Source organism: Pinus tabuliformis, chromosome 3_2 (assembly GCF_031772625.1).
Source record: "Pinus tabuliformis cultivar Carrire ecotype Pingquan chromosome 3_2, CPIR1, whole genome shotgun sequence".
Taxonomy (NCBI): domain Eukaryota; kingdom Viridiplantae; phylum Streptophyta; class Pinopsida; order Pinales; family Pinaceae; genus Pinus; species Pinus tabuliformis.
The window spans coordinates 619,293,400-619,301,659 of NC_142302.1; positions in this window are offsets into that span (position 1 = coordinate 619,293,400).

The following is an 8,260-nucleotide window of genomic DNA, read 5'->3' on the forward strand; positions in this document are numbered from 1 at the left end:
ATTAAGGCAAAGCAACCTTGATATGGTGGTTTGGTGATTTCTTTGGTGGTTTGGTAGTTGCTTTATGATGGCCTAGTATTTGCTTATGATGGCTTGGTATATGCTTCATGGTGGTTTAGTATTTGTTTTATGTTGGTTTATTATATGCTTTATGGTGATCGATATATGCTTTATGATGGTTGATATATGCTATATGATGTTTTGATATGTATGATTGGATATGGTGTTAGTATATGTTTGATATATGATTTGGAATATGTTTTGGTATATATATTTTGATGATGTTGTTATATATACACCTGTGTATGGATGTAAATACCATAACGAGTTGTGTCTATGCGGTATGGGTGTTATGTTATTATGATATTATGTGGTTACGTTATCATGATGTTGTGATGTCATATGAGTTGGCACTCAGCAGGATGATCATTGTAAATACCGGAATGAGCTGTGTTATAAAGCTCAATTATGTGGTATGTTGTCATGTTGTCCTGATATTATGTCTTAAGCAGATCTTTCATTGTAAATACTGCATCGAGTTGTGTTATAAATCTCCATAAGCAGTATGTCTTCTTTCAGCAGGTTGCTAAGGTATATGTGTGATTGAACACCGAGGATGGTGTCCCCCAAGGGGGAGGGTTTTGTAACAGCCCTAGTGAAAATTCTATGTAATAAATGTTAAAAACAATAACCAAGAATGACTAGGACACTTATTCCAAGCTGAAAGTTGGGCAAGACATCCTAGGGGGTGTTCATTTGGTTGTTTATGGCTAAGGAAATTGGTAAAGGCATTAAAAGGCATTTTGGCACAATTATTTATGGAAATAATGGAAATTAGGAGAAAAATGAGGTGAAAGGTCACAGGTTGCATGTGAGAAGGAAAATGAAGGAAACTAATGGAAAATGAAGAAAATATAGGCCTCATTCATAAAAAGGCTTATGAGGATCAGTTGATAATCTTTTGTTAGTTCAGTTTTGGAGCACTCTCGGTATTCTCTCTCTCTCATACTCTTGGATACTTAGACTTTTGTTGGGTGTGGAGCCTGATTATCTTCTATAGTACCGCCACATTGGACCCCAGTTCAAAATGGGGGCGGCAACGCCGCCCGTAAAATATTCGTTGCAAGGGGGGTCAAGGGGGGTCCAGGGGGGGGGGGGGCAGCGACTTTTGGGAGCCCCCCCTTGGCGGGGGGTTTCGGGGGCAGCGCCCCCGAAGCTAAAAACAGCTGTAAAATTGCCTTGTAAAAGTATAGTAATTTCTAGTCAATCTGGGCCGTTCATTAGGCGGATGATCTGACGGTAGAACTTATGTTTAGTTTAGGGTTTTTTGCCCTAGAAGGCAACCCCTCTCTTTGTATGAGGGCATTGTATTTGAGGCTGTGAAATAGATGTGTATTCTGTGAGCGAGAAACAGAGAGGTGAGACTGTGAGAGAAAACAGAGGATATTACAGCGGTTTTGTTGTAGGTTGTGTCTCTTCATTTTGCTGGATAATAGAAAAGGAAGGACTGGCTATTCGGGGTGGATGTAGCCCAAACTGGGTGAACCACGTATATCTGTGTCTCTCTTGTTTTGTGCGTTTTCTGTGTTTATATTTCTGCAATATTTTATGTGTTCCATTGCTCCGTAATATATAATTTTCTAAGCCTGCCTCGAGAGCTTGCTTTATCCCAGGTCAACTCCTCTTCACCGTGTTGGGACCAGGACACGTCCATGAAGAATCTGGAGCACACCGCCTGTATTACCGGGGCTCACCACCTTCGTTCGGCATTCCGAGGATTCATCCACTTAACTTAGAACTTGGCTCTGATACCACTTGTAAGGACTCTGAACACCACATATCTCCACAATGGTATGATATTGTCCACTTTGGGCCTAAGCCCTCATGGATTTGTTTTTGGGCTTTAACCCAAAAGGCCTCATACCAATGGAGATATTTTTCCATCCTTATATACCCATGATCCTCTCCACTTCTAGTCAATGTGGGACTTTGGTCGTATACCCAACAACTTTTTCTTGGAGCACTTTTGCATGGGAGAAAGAAAGGAAAAGACGGCAAGAGGAAGCAAAGATCAAGCAGGAGAAGGTAAGATCAAGCAGCTATAATAGGCTTCATTGCAAGTATCAACTTGCATGTGTATTTTCCTTTCTAGATTTGGCATGCATGGCATTGCATGTGGTCCTTTTATATCATGGCATTGGTTTTGCCAGGTGTAACAGTTTTTTTCATCCTAGCCTTGCCATTTCCAGATAACCATGGTGTGATGGGGTTCTCATGTTTGGTTGAGTTGGATTGCCGAATGGATTCGATGCTGAGTGAGGTGGATCTCCAAAATGATAGAACACATGGCCTAGTAACCCCTTAACCAATTTGTGGGTTGTGGTAAAGTCAGATTTTGTGTTGCCTCGATGGCTTAGGAATCATTTCTGGTGAATGGAAGGATATACGGTAAAGCCTAGAGGTGGTTTGCTCTCCGTTGGGCCTAGTAATCCCAGGTTTAGGATATGCAGTAAAGCCTAGGGAGTGGGTCTCGGCTTAGGGCCTAGTGATCCGAGTTTGGATTGTGGTAAAGCCTAAGAGACTAGGAGACAAGAAAATTCCTCACGATGTAGGTGGAGAAATCTGGTGGCATCCATGCTTGTTTGGCCCAATGATCAGGTGGAGATCATGGTAAAGCATGTTATGATGTGTTCATTGTGTTTGCTTAGTGATCTGGGATGGATTATAGTAAAGCCTGATTTCTATTGATGAGGGTGAGGTGATTTAGCCTCGGTATGCCCCGGTTGAGTTCTTTTGGTTTGAGTCCCACATTCATGCTTGGAATATGGCACAAGGGTGATTGGCTGAAGAGAGACTTGGCTCAGCCAGTGGAATGTGGTAGTCCCATCTCCAGTCGGTTCATTGCATTAATTAATGAGAAATTAATTCCATTGATTTTCATGTGTAAATGCACTGGTGTATATATGGATTTTGATGGCTGATATGTTTATTGTAATTTTGTTCCTATTATGCTGGTTATATATTCATTTTATGGCAACAACTATGTTTGGCTCTCAGCATGTTTTTACTTTTATTTGAATGGATATTGTATCTATGACCTAATAAGTGATAAGGCAGTGAATGACATGAGGAAACAATGGTTCATGGTGATTCTTAGATAAGTAAGAGATCCTTACACTTAACTCTGTTGTTTACGCTTGTACATTACATGTCGATGATATGTTTTATGAAATGCCTATCATGGCTAGTAGGGGTCTGGTTAAGGCCTTGATCAACTATTTACTTTTGCATCATTATTTCCCTATAAAGTTACTTAATTCTGAGCTTTCATTCCATTCTGGGCAGTGGCCTAGGCTCCGAACTTGAAAAAGTGGCTCAAATCCTAGAGTTGTTGGCACAGAACTAGCAATTTTCATCCACAGTCGTTGGCATGCAAGCCTATGAGAGTGACTTTAGGTCTTTGGTCTCTCCCTTGCCCATAGCATGAGAGCGCCTGAGCCTTAAATTATTCAAAACAACAATGGGATCCAAGGACAGGTTGTCTGAGTGGATGACTTGTCTCCTGAGGGTTATGTTGATGATGTCGGATGGTTGTGTGTGATGTTTCGTCGATTCCACTTCCTTAAGGTTACCTAGAAGGTCAAATGTGATAATAATAGCCTCTCGTCTCATGCTTACCCTAGTTGGCATGGTTACTTTGGTGGATGTGGGAGGAGGGTGTTACAATATTCTTCAATCAGATCCTACTTTCCTTCTTTCAACAACACCTCAAAATGCATTCTCCAATTTCCTTCTCTCACTCATGACCTTCACTAAAACTTACAGCTATTAGTCCTCGTTTGGTGCATGACACATGAAGTAGAGAACCATATATGTGACTCCCTCTTAATCATAGAGGATCTAATATTTTCTATATATCCTCTTATCCTAGGGAGATTCTTTTCATTCAAGCTCCCTCTTAACCTAGGGAGATTTCATCTAGGCTCCCTCTTACCTTAGGGAGTTCTACTTCTTATTTACGACATCAGAGAATCTTTCATGGCTTCCATCCTTCATATCAGAGTCATTCATATATCATGCTTGTCACATCAATTTCACTTACGATCATCTTCACCATCTTGAAGATGATGTACCTGCACAACTTAGATAGCAAGTACAACCAAAATTATAGAAGCATGAAGTTAGCCATATCAAAATCTTATAATAATGGAAGCATTAGACTTTTCAAACCTAATCAGCAAGAGACTATACTTCAATACTTCAACTTCTTGCCCAGGTTTCATTACAAACCCTAAATCACATCCACAACTCAAAATATTAAACTCATCTAGGGTTTCAATATTCTTTCAACGAGATGACAAGTTATTTCATATAGAAAACCATAGAAATAATTCAAACAAGTAATGTGTCTAACAATTATCAGAATTCATATGTTAGACTCCCCACTAGGATTTCATACATATCCTAGATTTCATACATGACCTTCAACAATCAAAACCAATCACATCTTAATCAACATCATGAATATCATATACTAGGGTTTGATGTAAATCCTAGATTTCCATCTATAAATTCTCAGTAATCACTATATAGGTTCATAAACTTCAGATGGTTCTACATATAAGAGAATTTAACTACTACTAGGGTTCAGCTGCTAAACCCTAGATTCTATAAACAACATCATCCTAGACCATCAAAATTTGACTAGGGAATGTTTCCAAACCCTGGACTCATGACCATTAACACTTAAGTCAACACATATATCTATGAATTCATCAACATATCATAAACACATCATATGCCAGGTAATATTAATATGTTAGACATATAACGACCTAGAACAAGCTAGGGTTTAAACCAAATAGTCACATACCTAGGGTTTCATTCCTAGGACTCTAAATACATAACAAGGGTTTTCCTTATAGACCCAACCAAACCCTAAGGATCTAGGGTTTCAATTCATAACATAGCAAACCCTACTTTACTCAAAATTTTAAAGGTTCAGGATTTCAAACAACATCATTCAACCCTAACAAGTTAGGGTTTTCATGATCACACCGAAACCCCAAACATGACATCATCAAGATATCAAACATAATAGAAATTTCTTTAGACTCCATCAATAGCCCTAATTATATTAGGATTTCATTCATTTTCAACATACCCTTAGGTTAGAGTTTTCCAGAGAACCTGTCTAGGGTTCTATAAGAACAATCAAGGATGTAGGGAGGGTAGATTTATCAAAAGATGAATCACCCTAAACAAGAATATTTATGATTCAAGGTAGCTAGACATAACGATGTTAGTAATGTAATGCAAACTTAAAAAATAAGATGATCATACTTTTAAGAGAATCTTGTAAGGAGTACAGTTTGAGACATTCCTGGAGATGTTCCTTAGCAAACCTGGTAAGGATCCTTTGAAGTTTTCTCTTTGTATTAATCCATCATCTTTTATACCTGTAGTACATACTTACAAGCACAGCATGTGATACCAAGGACACAATTTAATTTCTCAAGTTAGATCTTCTACATAATCATCTTATGATAAGCTGTTCATTCTTTCAATCATCAGTAGGACCTTTTTAGAGTACATGTAAACCCTAAAAGATAAGGATGTATGCTATCTAGGGATTATATGGACCATTTAATATTATATACTTTGATAATTTTAAAAGATTATGAACATATGTACCATGAGTTTGCACACATTTGATTTTATTAGACTTGTGACAAGTGTACTTTGTTACGTGACAATACTTACTTGATTTTCTTGAGCTAGTACCTTGTGCTCTTCATAGGATAGACTTTGGGTTCCCTTCAAACTGAATACCTCTTTTAGTCATAGATACCTCAGATCATTGGTAGATTTCCCTAGGAAGCTATTCTGAGATCCTTATCTTCAATGAGTTGTTGAATGAATGTACTACTTTACCTATCTCTGAAGATGTTTTGAATAGGTACAAACTTGGAATCCTCTTTCTTCTTGACTGTGATTTTCACTTAATTCCTTCATTGTGATTCTAATTCAGTGTGATATTACCACATCTCTTAACTGTGATATATCGTTGAGAGTCTCCATTGTAGTGCGAGTTCTGTGGTCACTGAAATCATCTCTGTAATATATAGCGAAGTGGTGTCTTCATTAAACTGTGCCATCACCGAAATAATATTCCTTCTCTAAAATGTTTAGATTGTCTCTCCACCGAAATACTGAGACTATATCTTCACCGAAATACTAAGAACCTAATCTCTGGAAAGATCTGAATAGTCTCACTGTGTAGGTACCCAAAATATCTCTTTGTGGTAGCATTGAAATATCATTGTGTTGTCACCTTGAGGGATCTTGATTTAATTGTCATGATATTTAAGACAAATGCAAACAGAACTTCTTACTAAGAATGTTCCAAATATGTATAAGTGTTCTTCAAACTGCCTTAGACCTTGACCATATTTCTGATACCATGTTGAGAAATCCAAGGAGGTGGCAGTTAATTGATTTCTCTTATTATGACATTATCTTGTGATGTTTTAATTATTATTATTAAATATTTCGATTTATCTTTTCTTGTCATCAATAGTAATGCCAAAACAATGAATAGAAGAGGACACAAGATGTAGGCATGTTGTTAGGGAAAAACCCCACTCTTGGGGAAAACCCAGTCAAAATTCTTCCTTTAGTAGATTCAAGATGAGATGACCAAGACCCTTACCACATAGACTTGAGACTACCTCCATCCAATAAGTCAACTTTGCTATGTCATTCTTCAGTTATAACGGTCATCCTCCTTCACACTTGTATCTTTGAAGAGATCATCTCGACAACCAATATGAGCTCCTTCATCCACTGTGAGACCGATACTTGTCCATTAAGATAGCACCAATGTAATAGCATTGAGTCATTGTGAGAGTATTACTGTAATAGCATCATTGTTATGCATCAAGACCTTCTCACTGAGTTGACAGCGAAACCTTCTCACGGTGGTGAAACCAAACCTTTATCATTGTAGTGTTATTGAACCCTTATCACTGTAGTTACATGTGATTGCATCAAAGTAGTATAATGGTGGCACCAAAACTATAGCAGAAATGAACATGATATGAAAATAACTTACTGTGATTACATTGAGAGCACATTTGTGACATCCGAACTTACTTCATAAATGATCTGAACTTATTCCTGTAATGGCAACGAAACATGTCTTTGAAATCCTTATCTGAACTTCTGTGTTAGTGATGCGAAGTTCTCACCCTTGTATATATTTTTTGTTGTCCAATATAAAATGAGTCGACATGAGTATTTTGAAGAGTAGTGTTTCTGTGTTGATCCGACATGTATTCTTTTGAAGAAGCCGACTAGATGAGGATTCCTTTTTAGGACGACATCATGGAGACTTTGATGGAGGAGTAGTTTTGACATGACAATATAGACTTTGACTCAAACTAACAATCTTAAGGCCTTCAATGGAGGCTTGACCTATGACAAATGACCCAAGCATGAAACTCATGCTTTAACAAGTCAATTCAATTTAATTATAAAATTTTATTTTATTTTCTTTTGACAAATATATTACATTTGACTCAAGTACAATAATGAAGACCGAACCTAGTTACATTCTCCAACACCCACTTTCGTTGTAGATGCATCACATACATCCTCAACATGTCCTCCAATATCGTGTTGACCCTCTAAGTTTGTCCATTTGTTTGTGGATGAAAAGATGTACTGAAGGCCAACTTTGTGCCCAAACCTCCAAACAACTCCTTCCAAAACTTGGACGTGAACTTTGCATCCCTGTCTCACACAATATTATTTGGAACTCCATGTAATCTCACCACGTCCCTAATGAAGACCTGTGCTACATCACTCACTGAGAATGTAGACTTCACTGGAATGAAATGTGCTACCTTTGTCAACCTTTCCACCACTATCATGATGGAATTATGTTGTCGCAGTATCCTCGACAAACCTGTGATAAATTCCATGGAAATGACCTCCCATTTCCATTATGTAATTGTAATCTACTGTAACAGTCCACTTGAATGCTTGCACTCTTCCTTCACCTGCTGACAATCCAAGCACCTAGGCACAAACTATGGTACATCCTTCTTCAAATTCAGCGAATAATAAAACTTCTTCACTGTGGTCAATGTATTCTTATAGCTTAGGTGACCTGAATATGGTTTCCCATGAAACTCCTTCATGATCACCTTCTTGAGCTCAATGTTGTCTGGCACATATATGTTGTCCCTAAATCTAA